General features: G+C 37.6%; 1 non-coding gene across 1 annotated transcript; it reads right to left on the bottom strand.

Moving 5' to 3' along the window:
- Positions 1–7,398: 7,398 nt before the first annotated feature.
- Positions 7,399–7,470, bottom strand: TRNAP-CGG (transfer RNA proline (anticodon CGG)). Its single transcript has one exon. It is a non-coding gene; the product is annotated as a tRNA-Pro (tRNA).
- Between the last annotated feature and the right edge of the window lie 8,687 nt (positions 7,471–16,157).

Genomic DNA, 16,157 nt, shown 5'->3' with positions numbered 1-16,157 from the left:
TAGATAGGGGATTTTTCATGATGCTTCATTAACATGTGGCGTGTCTCCTTTGCAAAGAGTAAACTTCTTGGGCTTCATTTTCTTTTTCCAAAGAGGCATATACATTCTTGTTCACTCTTGGTCCATCATTGGTGTTCAAGAAAGTTCTTTAAGATATTTGTTGCCCTTATTTCCATTCTTGACCTTTTCATGGTCTTTAATCCATGGTTGATTCTCCTTATTGTTTGAAGTTGACGTCTTCTACTTCTCCTTTGGTTGCTCCTTATGAGTTTTAGTCTTAGGTTTTCTTTCATTAATTTTCTTGTGCCTAATTTGTGCTTCTTTTCCACTCTTTGCTTTGTCTTTAAGTTGTGACTCAACACTCTTGGAAGGCCTAACTTGGTTTGTTTTATAATCTTTCAAAGCTAGTTCCTCTTTTTGAGGTTTCTTCTGTTTGGTTGTGCCTCAACTCTCTTAGAAGGCCCAACTTGGTTTTTTAAAATCATCTTTCAAAGCTAGTTCCTCTTTTTGAGGAGTCTTTTGCTTGCAATCTCTAGCATAATGGCATATTTGGTGGCATAGGTAACATGCATAAGGAAAACAAGTAAATTTAACTTTAATGCATAATTTAATCCACTAAGGGTCATATGCTTCCAAAACTGTGGTATCTCTTTATACATGTCCCATAAGATGCAAGTTCTTTTGTTTTCTCTAATAATGTCATTTTTTGCTTTCGAGATATATGAAGCTCTTTCCAATGGTTAAGATAGGATTTTGATTTCCTCATCAAGCCAATGAGGTAGCCTTGGATATGTGCCCTAGAATGGATACTCATGTCGTAATGGGTCAACCAGGTTGAAGTGAGGGGACCATAGTAGAGCATATAAGAAGTTACCTCTAAACCTAATAGAAGACACAATGATCCAATCTTTCTTTTGTTGCATATTGACTAGTGCAAACTAGAATCCACTCCCCATCAAAATGTACTAATGAAGCATTGTTTGACCATGATAGGTATGCATTAACCATGTAGTAAACTCATCTGCACGTGATATTCTTCCCATTAACTAGTAGTAGAACACCCTCCCCACACACTTGCACTACTGAAGCATTTCCTGACCATGATAGGTTTGCATGAACCATTTAGAAAACTCATCTTCACATGGTATTCTCCTCGTAAAGTAGTGATGGAGTCCATAGATGTTTGCATATCTCCTTTTGATCTTCAGTAGGGACAAGGCCATAGGGGCTGTAAACACTTTTGTTCCTTTCTTTGCAATGATCTTTCACTGCCTCTTAAAAGAAATCCTTGATATTTTGCTCCACCAACTTCCTTACCTTTCCCATATAAACCTTGTGCTACTTAGCCATAGCCATAAGGAAATCCATATCCATTGACTCTTCATTTCTAGATGTTGTCTTGATTAGGGTATTTGCACCATCATTATTATTTGTGTTTCTCTTTGTTGAGTTGAATGGTTGCCACCACTTGTCAAGGTGGCTGCACCCTTAATCACTAGAAGAAAGAGGGGGTGTTAGAGATGGGCAAAAAATGATGGGCATCGCTTATGTGAAGCCCATTTTAAGTGATGTTCGAAGTGTCATATAAGTGACGTGATATTACATCGCAAATGAAGTTGCTTAAGCAATGCGTTAAGCGGTATTTGCAATATGGATGCAGTTGATGAAGAGATGGCATCGCTTAAGTGATGCTCTGTAAATTTTAATTTCTTTCTTAGGCTAGGTCAATTCCCAGCCCGAGAGAGAGAGAGAGAGAGAGAGAGAGAGAGAGAGAGAGAGAGAGAGAGAGAGAGAGAGAGAGAGAGAGAGAGAGAGAGAGAGAGAGAGAGAAAGAAAGTTATATTAACGTCTTCTAAAGACCAAAACTGGCCTATGAGACAAACTGTGATACAACTGATGAGGTCCAGCTATCCAAAATAAAAGTGTTGAATGAAAAGCTAAAAACTGGAAACTGAAAATACGGTGCTGTGAGTGTGATAAGTGTCGTGTATGTGTATGTGCGTATGTAGCTCTGGTACTCCAGATAATGGCTACAAAAGGGGAACAAATGTCGGCTGTGATAGGGGAACAACTGTCGGCTGTGATAAAGTGGTGCGATGTGTATATGTAACAGATGCAGGGAGATATACTATCCTGGGATGTAGTAGCAGTCGTCGAAGTCGCTAATAGCAGGTGATCCCTCCTGGATGCAGGATATGGTACATCGGCGGTGGAGAAAGAGCAAACTGGAGAGAGAGAGAGAGAGAGAGAGAGAGAGAGAGAGAGAGTTGGGGCTACTCTATTGCTTATTATGGTTAATAGCTCAGGCAAGCTCCAAGAGTTTACTATGGGTAACTTACGAAAGTATGTAACTATAGAAAAGGGAGGTTTTTCCAAAAAATGCATAAGCATATATATTATGGGTAGGTTGCCATTAATTTCCCCCTCCTAGGATGGGAGGTGTTGGGGAAAGGGATTGTGGGGGATAGAAAAGGAGGTATAGAAAGGTGGGTTTCGCAGGGGGGAGGGGGGGCTGTGAGGGAGGGGTGTGGAAAAAGTGCATAAAGATTGTCATACTCAACATAGTCCTTTCTTTCAATATTTATGAGCTTACATATTGATAGATTCATAGGAATCACCCTTTTTCTACATTGTGTCACCATCAATTCACCCTTGGCCTCAATGTTTCATGCCAAAGAAGGCACAAGATCATGTCTCATTAACATTGCAACATGTAATTTTTGTTAGAAATGTTCCAGTCTTTTAAGCTTAGTCAATATGAGAAATTGAACAAAATACAAAATCTTATATCTAAAAAAGGGGGTAGATAATAAAAAAATTGTATACATCATATAAGCGTAAAAAGGGGGTTCATATGACTCTTGCATGAGCTATAGGATTTTTCATGATGCTTTATTAACATGTGACGTGTCTCCTTTGCAAAGAGTAAACTTCTTGGGCTTCATTTTCTTTTTCCAAAGAGGCATATACATTCTTGTTCACTCTCGATCCATCAGTGGTGTTCAAGCAAGTTTTTTAAGTAATTTGTTGACCTTCTTTCCATTATTGACCTTTTCATGGTCTTTAATCCATGGTTGATTCTCCTTATTGTTTGAAGTTGATTCCTTCTACTTCTCCTTTGGTTGCTCCTTATGAGTCTTAGTCTTAGGTTTTCTTTCATTAACTCTTTTGTGCTTAATCTGTGCTTCTTTTCCAATCTTTGATTTGTCTTTTAGTTGTGACTCAACACTCTTGGAAGGCCTAGCTTGGTTTGTTTTATAATCTTTCAAAGCTAGTTCCTCCTTTTGAGGTTTCTTCTGTTTGGTTGTGCCTCAACTCTCTTATAAGGCCCAACTTGGTTTTTTAAAATCATCTTTCAAAGCTAGTTCCTCTTTTTGAGGAGTCTTTTGCTTGAAATCTCTAGCATAATGGCATATTTGGTGGCATAAGTAACATGCATAAGGAAAACAAGTAAATTTAACTTTAATGCATAATTTAATCCACTAAGGGTGGTATCTCTTTATACATGTCCCATAAGATGCAAGTTTTTTTGTTTGCTCTAATAGTGTCATTTGTTGCTTTCGAGATATATAAAGCTCTTTCTAATGGTTAAGATAGGATTTTGATTTCCTCATCAAGCCAATGAGGTAGCCTTGGATATGTGCCCTAGAATGGATACTCATGTCGTAATGGGTCAACCAGGTTGAAGTGAGAGGACCATAGTAGAGCATATACAAAGTTACCTCTAAACCTAATGGAAGATGCAAGGATCGAATCTTGCTTTTGTTGCATGTTGACCAGCACAAACTAGAACCCACTCTCCAGAAACTTGTACTAATGAAGCATTGTTTGACCATGATAGGTATGCATTAACCATGTAGTAAACTCATATTCACCTAATATTCTTCCCATAAACTAGTAGTAGAACACCCTCCCCACACACTTGCTCAAGCATTTCCTGACCATGATAGGTTTGCATGAACCATTTAGAAAACTCATCTTCACATAGTATTCTCGTCATAAAGTAGTAATGGAGTCCATAGATGTTTGCACATCTCCTTTAGATCTTCAGTTGGGACAAGGCCACAAGGGGTGTAAACACTTTTGTTCCTTTCTTTGCAATGATCTTTCACTGCCTCTTAAAAGAAATCCTTGATATTCTACTCCACCTACTTCCTTACCTCTCCCATATAAACTTTGTGCTACTTAGCCATAGCAATAAGGTAATCCATATCCACTGACTCTTCATTTTTAGATGTTGTCTTACTTAGGGCATTTGCATCATCATGTTCATTTGTGTTTCTCTTCTTTGAGTTGAATGGTTGTAAGTGCTGCCACCACTTGTTAAGGTGGATGCACCCTTAATCACTAGAAGAAAGAGGGGGTGTTAGAGATGCAACAAAAAATGACGGGTGTCGCTTATGTGAAGCCCATTTTAAGTGATGTTTGAAGTGTAGTATAAGCAACATGATGTTACGTTGTAAATGAAGTCACTTAAGCAATGCATAATTGCGATGCGTTAAGCGACATTTGCAATATGGATGCCGTTGATGATGCAGACTTAGTCATCATAGTCATCTATGTGGATGACTTGATTATTACAGGTGATAGTGACAGTGGGATTGTTGAAGTTAAGGACTTTTTGAAGAAGAAGTTTGAGATGAAGAATTTGGGTGAGCTAAGGTACTTTCTTAGTATTGAGGTGATCAGATGTGATGATGGTATATGGTTATCCCAAAGGCAATATGGCTTGGATATGTTATCCAAGTATGGCATGACAATGTATAAGCCTCTTTCAGTGTCATTGGAGCAAAATGTGAAGTTAAGTGCTAATGTTGGGGATGAGATAGAAGACCCTACTATATTTAGAAGAATAGAAGGGAGTTTGATTTACATGACTATCACAAGGATGACTTGAGCTATGTTGTTGGCCTTGTTAGTCAGTTTATGCAGATTCCTAGAAAGCCTCATTTGGATACAGATAGACGCGTATTGAGGTATGTGAAGTCTACTTTACATTATGGACCTTTTTATGAGGCAGGGTAAGGATGTACATGTGTTTTGATACACAGATGTAGATTGGGTTGGTAGCATATTAGACAGAAGATCTACCAACGGATTCATGTTTTCCCTTGGTAGTGCAAGAGTTACATGGAGTAGCAAAAAGCAACCTACAATTGCTTTATCGAGTACAAAGAAGGTTGAGTATAGAGGTGCTGCTAGGGCAGCATGTGAGATGGCATGGCTACAAAAGTCATTGGTTGACTTGGATGTGCAGGGAGATGGTCCAATTGTCATTTACTATGATAACATAAGTAGCATATAGATAGCTAGGAACCCAGTGTTCCATACTAGGAAAAAATACATTGAGATACAGTACCACTTTGTGAGAGAGAAGGTACTTATAGGAGAGATTAACTTGGTATATGTCAGCACACAGGATTAGATAGGTGATATTTTCACAAAGACATTGGGTGCAGAGAAGCTTCGAAGCTTACTTGGAGTTGTACAGATACAGTTGAGCTTGAGGGGGAGTATTGAGATGGCAAGCTCAACATGTGCGGACATTGATGATGGATTGCTTGGCTAGATGGGTCTACACATCTACACTAGCATGTCGGTGGTCATTATGATCCTCATATAGCCATTGACTTATCACTTATTATATTTAATTTGTTACACCTACCTACAATTGGCATAATTATAGTTTCACTCGATTAGTATAGTCAATTGTGTACTTTTTGACCCAGCATACCACTTTTATTTATGTTGTATCTTATCTATACTTTGTGTACATTGTATTGTGTGTGGAAGAGGAAAAAAAACACCAGCAGGAAAACGTGTTGGCCTCCATTTGTCTTCTTGTATTCTTGAGTGAGCTTTGTCTTGTATGTATGGTATGTGTTTGGCATAGCAATTCAAGCAAGTCCCTCCACCACGTGATTCTTGACCGTCTATACATGTAAGGTGTTATAAATGTCATGCATGCACACTTGCGTCACCTTAATAGATGGTAGCCACGTCCTTTGAGATCACAAAAAGTTAAGAAAAAGCTTTGTCAAACCTCCAACTACTCAAGAACAATAACTCATTTTAGCACCATGCTAGTATCTTTAGGCAGACTTATGGACTCTATATTTAGACTAACCTTGGTGAGTCCATTTACACTAATTGCCAATCCTTTTGACTCCTTGATTTCTGTACCCTTGTGTTCATATCTTGGCATCTTATGCCCTAACATAGGCTATCCCTTGACCCCTTAATCCTATCATTGTCCTAGCATGTTGGCCCTTTGCCTACTACTAGTGTTCAAGCTATCATATAGATAATATTTGCTCAAGACCCTTGACAATCATATCTACCTATGTCAGGTATTATGAAATTTTGTAAGTAAGAAAGGCAAATAGATTTTTGCCATGCCTAAATTGGTCTATCAAAATCCTTAAATTTATTTGGAAGCAAATCATTTCAATAAATAATAGCATTCTCATGTATGACTAATTACAATCCTAGAACATTTTGATGCAATTCAAGCTAATAGACAATCCTTGTTATGCTAATTACCTGTATTATGGCTAGCCCTTTTGCTCTAGGCCCAAGAAATTGTCACTACGTCGAATTGTTGACATGTACTTCTTAAAAGAGCAAAAGTGTTAACAATTATTAGCATTAAAACAATGGAAGAAAAGCATGTTCTTAATAGGAGATCAAAAGCTTCACATAATATTTTTAACTATTGACATGTTCTTATTAACAAGGCAAGTACTTTGTTGATTGAAAATTTTCTCCTCATTGAATCAAGTATGTTCAAAATCCTTAAATTTATTTGGAAGCAAATCATTTCAATAAATAATAGCATTCTCATGTATGACTAATTACAATCCTAGAACATTTTGATGCAATTCAAGCTAATAGACAATCCTTGTTATGCTAATTACCTGTATTATGGCTAGCCCTTTTGCTCTAGGCCCAAGAAATTGTCACTACGTCGAATTGTTGACATGTACTTCTTAAGAGAGCAAAAGTGTTAACAATTATTAGCATTAAAACAATGGAAGAAAAGCATGTTCTTAATAGGAGATCAAAAGCTTCACAGAATATTTTTAACTATTGACATGTTCTTATTAACAAGGCAAGTACTTTGTTGATTGAAAATTTTCTCCTCATTGAATCAAGTATGTTTTTGTTAAGAGATTAAATTCTTCATTGAATAGGCTCGATTGTTGACATGTTCTTTTATTAAGAGAGTGAAAACTGAAAAAGGGTTTTCATTAAGTGAGCGAACTCTTTGTTGAATATTATGAGTGCGGTTGACATGTTCTCATTAAGAGAGCAAAAGCTTCAAAATATGGCAGAGTTTCTTCGTCCAGTAAGATAAGCAAAGCTTTTAGCGACAGTCGATCATGGGAAATGTTGAGTGGGGCGTTGCGAGAATCGAACTCGCGGCCTCTCGCACCCGAAGCGAGAATCATACCACTAGACCAAACGCCCATCTTGAACTTAATCCGAAGCGTAAGTAAAAAATAATTTATGTTTTTATGCAGCAATCGACACTCCAACCATAATTCCTTGGCCGCAAGAGAGACGCAGAGCTTCCATTTGAAGACTGGTTTAGACGGCCAGCTAGTCAAGTGCCGCGCATTCACACGAACACGTCTTTCTTTGTTTTGACGCACTTTTCATGTGGTTGACTTTGAAGAGATTGGTTTGTGCAACTGGGCAATCCATCGCTTTTCTTATTGTATGCTGAGTTAAGTACTACTTCTATGTAAATGAATGGGTTGAGTGCTTGAAAATAAGGAGTTCCTTTTGTTCCACCATCTCTCTCTCTCTTTTCTCTACATCGAACGACATTGAGAAGCTCCGAAAAGCTTTTATTCGTAGGCATTTGGGCATCAAAAGCATCACATCATATGTATTTATGCTTTTGGAAACTGATCGTCGGCTTCAGGTACATGCTATAATCCGAGTACTGAGACATGTCACCCGAGTACATCAAATGGATGACAGTAGGCTCCCCAAACGGGCATGGGATGCTAGCACACGCCTACAAAAAACGTGAAAAAGTAAAATGCTTTCAAGAGGATGGGTGTTGGATATGCAAAAATGGTTTAAAAGGTGGGGAGTGGATAGACATGTAGATATGGCATCCTAAGATATATGCATAGACACATTTCAATCAGACCTCTTACGAGTGTATCAAGCAAAATATCAAAGCAAGGGAGCAAATGGCAAACTTGCTTATTACAGTATGCATATCTATCCTTCATGTTGGGAATCCTACATGTAGGCAGAGGCACACACGCAGCCATACATACCCAACCCGCTCTTAGTGGTATTTAGACGAAGTATTACACGACTTTGAACTCGATCACTCACTTTATTGATCGAGGCAGGTGCATAGAGTGGACAGGCAAGAGAGACGAGGTTATGCAAGCTATGTGGACTGCAGAGTATAGAATCAGAGGAGCACTTGATCATGACATGCCCAATGTATGAACACATAGAGGCTGACTTTGATATCCATTTATATGGGCCACTTCACCAGTTTTTGACTACTACTCCTATATTGAAGTTAGGGGCTCTCATCACCCACATGTTACGCTTTCGAGAGAACCATGCTGCATAGATTGTTATTTCACCGTAGCTACCCTTTCCTACTATGGAGAAGAAGAATCATTGTATATCTAGAAAGGTCCCATGGTCATAATTTGGCCTTCCCTGGACGATAATAAACTAAACTACTCTACTCTCTAATATACCAAGATTTGGGAACAAAACATTGGTGGGTGGTTAGAGAGAAAACTCAATATGACACTCACAATCAAAGTCCACCTTAGTCCTCCAAAGTGATGGGTTAATGAGAACACACAATTTTCCATGAAATGTGTACATGTCCTTGCAACAAAACCACAATGGTGAGAGAAGCTCAATGAAGGGGACTTAGCAAAACCACCTATTCTTTCTAGGTTTTCTCAAGAATATGAAGATTATCTTTGAGGACATTCATAACATGTCACATGTCAAGAAAGCTCAATGAAGGGGATTTAATAAAAATGATGCATAACCTTAAAGATCATCTCACTTTCACTTAGATTCAGCTAGGATATATCCTATCAACTAAAAAACAATGGCTCACACACGCACACACACACCCGCCTCAAGGCTCAATCTTAAACACTGAAGGGGTCTCTCTATTTTCTCTCAATGCTTTGTACCCAAGTCCTGGTAACAACCTCACACAACAAATGCCTTAGCACATGGGCGGATCTTTAGGATTCCCAAATAAATATATGGAAGCCTTTGGTGCAAGTAGTAGACCATCACCATTTGAATGAGAAGGAAGCGGATTAGTTGATGACAACCATCCAACAAGCGAAAGATGAATGGCCCACTTCACTAGTTAGGTTGGAGGACTCAGCTCTCAAAGGCCTACCAAGCTTGAGGGACAAGTCACTATGGTACAACAGGGTGGCCAACAACTACAAATTTGCCTCCCCTAGTTGATGAGGATGAAAGAAAAATGGGCTAAGCATTGCCCAATGGCGAGAATCACCACTTGGAAGAGGAGAGTAAGGAAATTTTGGAAGGTAACCCCTTCTCTCAGGATAAACCTGTTGCGATGGAGGTTGGTGTTGAAGAAACTTGTAGTGAGGGGGCACCTATCTAAATGGACCATAGTTTCCTCCCTATGCCCCCTTTTTGTAATAGTGTAGAGGAGAACGAGAAGCCTTTATTTTGGAATTGTTGTAGCCCCACTTTGGAAGGCAATGAGAAGATGGCTAATATATTCCAATCTCCACTTCAAGTTTGGTTCCATGATTGGCTTCTTTGCAAACTAAGGGATGTTGGATGATGCTAGCTAGCATCTAATTAGTTTGATTAGTGAAATTCTCTTGAGGTATATTTGGAATAGTAGGAATTCTTACATCCTTGTTTCATGTAGGACGAGGAAACTTAAATTAATTGAAGGCCAGCTAAAGTAAGAAATACTTATATTTTTGGGACCCCTTAGGGGCAAGTTATGGATATATAAGCTCTTTTACAAGAAGCTCAGTGTTGTGCTCATACTATGGCATAAAGTACATTGCATCTAAATGATGTTGTGTCTTCTTTTTACTTTATGAATATATATTCACACATTAGAACATATCACTAAACACAATAGCAAGAATCACAACTCAAAATGTGGATTCTTGAAACAAAAAAATCCCATGCCTCCTTCTAACGATGTGTTGTTGTTGCACTCCAAACAACCAATCCACAACCAAAGCATCATCATAAATGTGATTTCCCAAACACACACTTCGAGGCCACACCACAAGACGATGCCAAAGGGTATGTAATCAAGCAACAAGCCAATCCAATCTCAACATCACAAAATCTTCTCACAACAACAACAAACTTGCACAACACCAAATTACTTTAAGAGAAAAAGGAAACTAATACACTTGTGGCACATTTAAGCAATCAATCTAAAAAACGCGACCTCTCATCCAAAGGTTTTATAATCGCATCCCAATGCCCACAAAAGGCTATTTAAACTGGAAAATTTTGGAAGGTTCTTTAATGGTTATGGGTTTCACCAAAATAATGCACTAAGGTTATGGAAAGAAAGGGCTCAAGCTACATGTCAAGCCCCATTGCCTATGTGCACCCTGTACCCTCAAATTTGATTGTATAATCAAAAAGTGCTTGCAAAAAAAAAGTGTCGGGATCTCACGGTTTGTTGGTAATCAGGCTCTTGTCGTGATTGTAGGACCCAACCTGACACAACATTGAATGTTATTCCATCGAGCTCAGTGGCCATCAACAACCATAATCATATCCTCTCCCATGCATCTGCATCAGTCTCGACTTGACTCTTCTCTCTCTCTCTCTCTCTCTCTCTCTCTCTCTCTCTCTCTCTCTCTCTCTCTCTCTCTCTCTCTCTCTCTCTCTCTCTCTCTCTCTCTCTCTCTCTCTCTCTCTCTCTCTCTCTCTCTCTCTCTCTCTCTCTCTCTCTCTCTCTCTCTCTCAACTTAGTAATGCACTAACTTTGACCAATTCCATAAGAAGAATATAGTAGATTATGTCCATAGCAGGAAGACTTATTAATGCTTTTCTATTACACACATTTAGATGCATTATTGTTGTCCACATGTAACCAAGGGATAGCAAGTTATTAAGGGAAGATTTGTTCAAAAGGGAGAAGTGGATAATAACTCCCATGGTATGTTGCATGTTGATTTTTAAAAACCACTCGTTAACAATATTCTACATAGCTTACTTCAAAGTTATTCGATTTGTCCATTAGGATGACCTTCCAAGAACATCACACTGCAACCTCAAATGTGAATCTATGTTATCTGATAAATAAGTAAATTATTTAGCATGAATTTGGACTTTAAATGCTCAAGAAACTTAAAAACATTTGGTTATTTAATCTTCTGAATTTCCAAATTCTTCATCCCTAGAAGTCCAACATTTTCAAGCTCATGGTGTAGCATTTAATAGCCCTCACTGAGGACCAAAATTGAAAAATACATAATCTTGGTAAAATGGCATTCAAGTAAAGAGTAAGAAAGAGGAGGCAATCTCTCAAGGAGGCATGAACTAGAAAATGGACTTTGGGTCACCATAAAAGTAAACAGCCACCTTGGTATTGTTTGGAGTGATTTTGCAGAATGTATTTTAGACTACTATTGGCAATCTCTCAAGGAGGCATGCACTACATGATGAACTTTGGGTCATCATAGAAGCAAACATCAACCTCGCTATTGTATTAAGATATTTTGGACAACGTACTTACATTGGACAATGAATAATTCCCGAATTTCCTACAAGGTTTTTGGTTGTTTGCATGTCGATCTAACCTCAACTCGTTTACATTTTGTAAAATATCCTACTAGATAGTACGATAGTAGTTAGGTTTGACTTTGATAGTTTCAATGGAGTACATATTTCTATCTAACCTTAACTTCACCTACATTTTTAAAGGATACAAATGGGTATCACCCATCTAGGTGATGGTTTACTTAGGCTAGTTTGCTTGGATTATTTAGTTAGAATATGTTAAATGTATTAGAAATCCTTAGTCACATCAATGCAAATCTAGTTATGACATCATACTAACATGGCTAAATGTCTCCTTATGGATGGTTATCTAATTCCTTGTATTAATTGTTGTAGCAAACGTTGCTTTGTTTCTACTAATGGGTTCATCAAAAGTGCATGACCAATTACCCTTCCAAATAGGAGGTACCACATCTTTGATCACCTTCGTCTCTCCTTTTTCTTTAGTTGTTGACTCCCTTAATGTTTGCTATTACTATATTCATGGTTTCCTATTTTCCATTATTGTCCATGCATTCCTTTTAAATCTTGCCAAGTTAGATGTTGTGATGCCCCTACTTTGGGCTGTATAAACAAACTCCTACTTTGGGCTCTATAGGTGAACAAACTCCTAAAACAACATTTGCAAGAGGGAAACCATACATTGTGGTAGTTGCTCCACCATATGTACATAGGATGTGAGCTTGGGTCATGATGTATTATTTGGACTAGTCATAATATCGCAAATACAATGACGTCGAGACATGTATGTAGATTATCATCTTTATTTTATTACGATGCAATGCCATGAATTTTTAATGAAACCTTGCATTTTCTATGCAAACACAACTAAATTGTGTAAAACCAAAATTAAGGTGGAAAAACAAAATTTTAAGTCCAAAGCAATATTTTTTAATTCACTTGACACTATTTTAGATTGAAATGAGGTTTCTAGAAATGAAAAAAGTATCAAGAAAAACATTCATAGTAAATTAAATGTCATAAAAAATCTTATTATAATAAACATTTCTAAATGAAATAAAAAATGAAATCAAGTTAATAAAACATAATTTCAAGCCTAAACAGTATCGGTTTACTCATTTAACATTATCTTAAAGTTAAACACAATTTTCAAAAAGAAAATTAATTTTAAAATTAAAACATTATAGATTAAATTTTCAAAAAGTATAAAAACCAAACTCTATTAAATGAAATCATAAAGTGAAAGTATATCCCTTCTAATTTTATTCTCAATAAAAGAAATATAAAAAAATTTATCTTCTTCATTTTACTTTTATTTTTTTGAAAATTTATTTGGAAAGTAATTATATTAAAATTGAGTTATTAATCAGCTTCATATTAATGTTATAAAACAAAATAGAAAAAATAGTTTTGTAAAATAAAATTATAAAATAAAATCCCCCTCTTAATTTGGTTTTAATTATGAAAATTTATAAAATAAATTTTTAACCCTCCTAATTTTACTTTTTTCTTTTGCTAAAATTCATAAAAAATAATTTTATAAAGTGAATTTAAAAGAACAACTTAAGCTTTCTCAAATCCCTACATCCACAAAATGCAAATTTAAAAGCTGCTTGTGCATTTAATGGTTGAGCCAGGTGTGGTAGGACTTGTGTGTGTGTGTGTGTGTGTGTGTGTGTGTGTGTGTGTGTGTGTGTGTGTGTGTGTGTGTGTGTGTGTGCGTGCGTGCGCGTGCATGCGTGTGTGCAAGCACGTGCGTGCGTGTCTGCGCGTGCATGTGTGCATGTGTACGTGTGTGTGTGTGCCTGTGTGCGTGTGTACATGTGCGTGTGCGCGCGTGTGTGTGTACGTGTGCGCGTGCGTACATACGCGCACATGCGCGTGTGCATGCGTGCATGTGGGATAGTGCCTCACAGATGGGCCCTCAGCAGAGTAGGTGGTAGGCCCTAGGGACTCATCGAGCCTCTTAGAACGACCTTTTCCATTTCGTGAGTCAAAATACCACGGAAGAGCCCCATTGCTATGTAGGCGATGGGGCTTGATGGACCCATTGATCAATAGCCTCTTAGTTTTTCCTTGTCATGCACCTCATGTTTAGAACACACTCTTCATGGTTTTTGATCTTTTTCTCTTTACTTAAAGGAACTATATTTATTTTTTGCTTTTTTTTGAAATAAATACTTTTAAAGAAACTAAGCACCTAAAATTATGTTCATGCATGTAGGGGAAGAACACGAGCTATGGATACTAGAAGGATGTTAAAGACTTCTCATTGAGCAATATGCTACCCATTATTGGATCAAATCTTCTCATGTCCTTAACCAAGCAACATATGAATGAGTTTCATCCAAGAGTGCCAAGAAAAAAATATAGAGCAATGCATGGAGAACAAACATAGCCAAATGAACAAAGAACCCCTTGTCCTCAAGAGGCAAGTTGAGTCTATACAAACATGTAGCCATATGTAATGTCCAATGAGTCTGAAGCATATAGATCTATTTAAGTGCTCAATAAAAGCATCTGAAGGCTCAAGCATGACAAACCATCACAAATGTTGAGTGCAAGATCCACCGATCACCATCAAAAGGATCCTTCCAAAAGGGCTCAATAGCATCCTAGGCCCTCCTTGGGTCTTCAAATAGTATGCTCTTCCATAGTTGTCTACATTTTCAATGCACTACATGTCCTATCAAAAATCATGCTATATAAAATAGCTTTATGCTCATTCGCTCACACTCTTTGAAGAAGTGCAATTGAGAGACAAAGTTATGCAAAGTACATAAGAAGAATGGATGCATCAAACATATCGTGCCTAGCCTATACTGCAATGTGGTGCTCTATGCATAAATGCAAAACATGAAGGTCCCTTGATTAGAATTAAAATTCCTAATGCTCAATTCTCACCTCTCATAGAATAAATAAATCTCCAATCTACCTTTCCCATGCACTAACACTCACGAAAATATTATTGATGAGCAAAAACCCTTTCTCATAGCTAAAGCACTCCTTTATAGAACCTTGTACTTACCCATGCTCTTTACTTTCTCAACCTCGGGTTCCTATTGAGTGACAAAACATCCATGTGTGTGCAAAATGCATGTTGTTCAATTGTAGTTGCGCTTTGGAGTGCTCATGCATCTAAAACTAGTTATAGCTATAGCGGGCCTCATGCCATGCTAGTGCTCAATGGTGGTGCAATAATGCATCTTCCCATACGCTTAGCATGGTAGTAGTTGAAATTCTAGATAGACAACCCCCGTGGAGTGCATAGGGACAATTGCACTCATGACATGCTTGTGATACCTTGCACCCCATGTAGTGCAAGCCAAAGGTACACAAAATTATGTGATCCCCTTATTGCTCAGCCCCTTCAACAAAGCTTCATTCTCTTTTTGTAAGAAATACCACAATCTTGACAAAGAAAATGTCAAATGAGTGATGAAAAATAAAACCAAAACAAAGCCAAAATCCCTAGTCAACCTCATAACTAAGTTTTCTTTGGCTACAAAATTTCAAAAAACTCCATCAAACAAAAATAAGAATCATGACACATTTAGACCACCCCCTAGCCTTCAAGCATTTATGTGCAATAGTTTTCATGAGAGATATGCTACATCTATCAATCATTAATCTTTTGGGTCTTCTAGTCTTCTTTTAGATTGCTAAAAAAATGTAAGTTAAATATGAGTTGTTTCTAAAACAAGGCTTTCTAGTTTTTCTTCTTCTTGTCTCATTGGCAAACAACCCTTTGCTCTCCAAGCATCATCAATATCATTCACAAGACTATCAAAAGTGCCAAGCCAACTCATCCTCAATTATCATAAAACCTTGTGAAGGATATACCTCATCACACCCAAGCCTAAGAATACTAACAAATACTCGGAGCCTTTTAAAAAGGTATTCATTTCTAACAAATACTAACAAAAATACTAACAAATCTTATGTTACTAACAAAAATCCTCATCACAAACACTCTCATTATGCAACAACATAATGTGCAACACCCGTTCTTCTAGATTCTCCTTTCTTATGTCCTCCAAGGTCGCATTAATGAGGTCTTTAGACTCTTTCTTAAGCTTTTCCTTCTTCTCACTAGGCCCTATTTGAAAAATAGCAATCCCATGGTCACTTTCTTTGGTCCCTTGAGTTCTTGATCCTTTGAACCAAATTCAAAACCCACTCCCTTGTGTTTCTCTTCTTGAAAACAAACAAGAGGGAAGAGAGGTGAAGAGACCAAGAGCACACACACAAAAGTATCAATCCCATGCTCACTTTCTTTGGTCCCTTGAGTTCTTGGTCCTTTGAACCAAATTCAAAATCCACTCCCTTGTGTATCTCTTCTTGAAAAAAACCAAGAGGGAAGAGAGGTGAAGAGACCAAGA

The sequence above is a fragment of the Lygodium microphyllum genome, chromosome 3 (genome assembly GCF_053477565.2).
Source record: "Lygodium microphyllum isolate KBCC chromosome 3, Lygodium_microphyllum_v1.1.10, whole genome shotgun sequence".
NCBI lineage: Eukaryota > Viridiplantae > Streptophyta > Polypodiopsida > Schizaeales > Lygodiaceae > Lygodium > Lygodium microphyllum.
The sequence above is the reverse complement of the archived record's forward strand: the minus strand, read 5'-3'. Positions and strand labels throughout refer to the sequence as shown.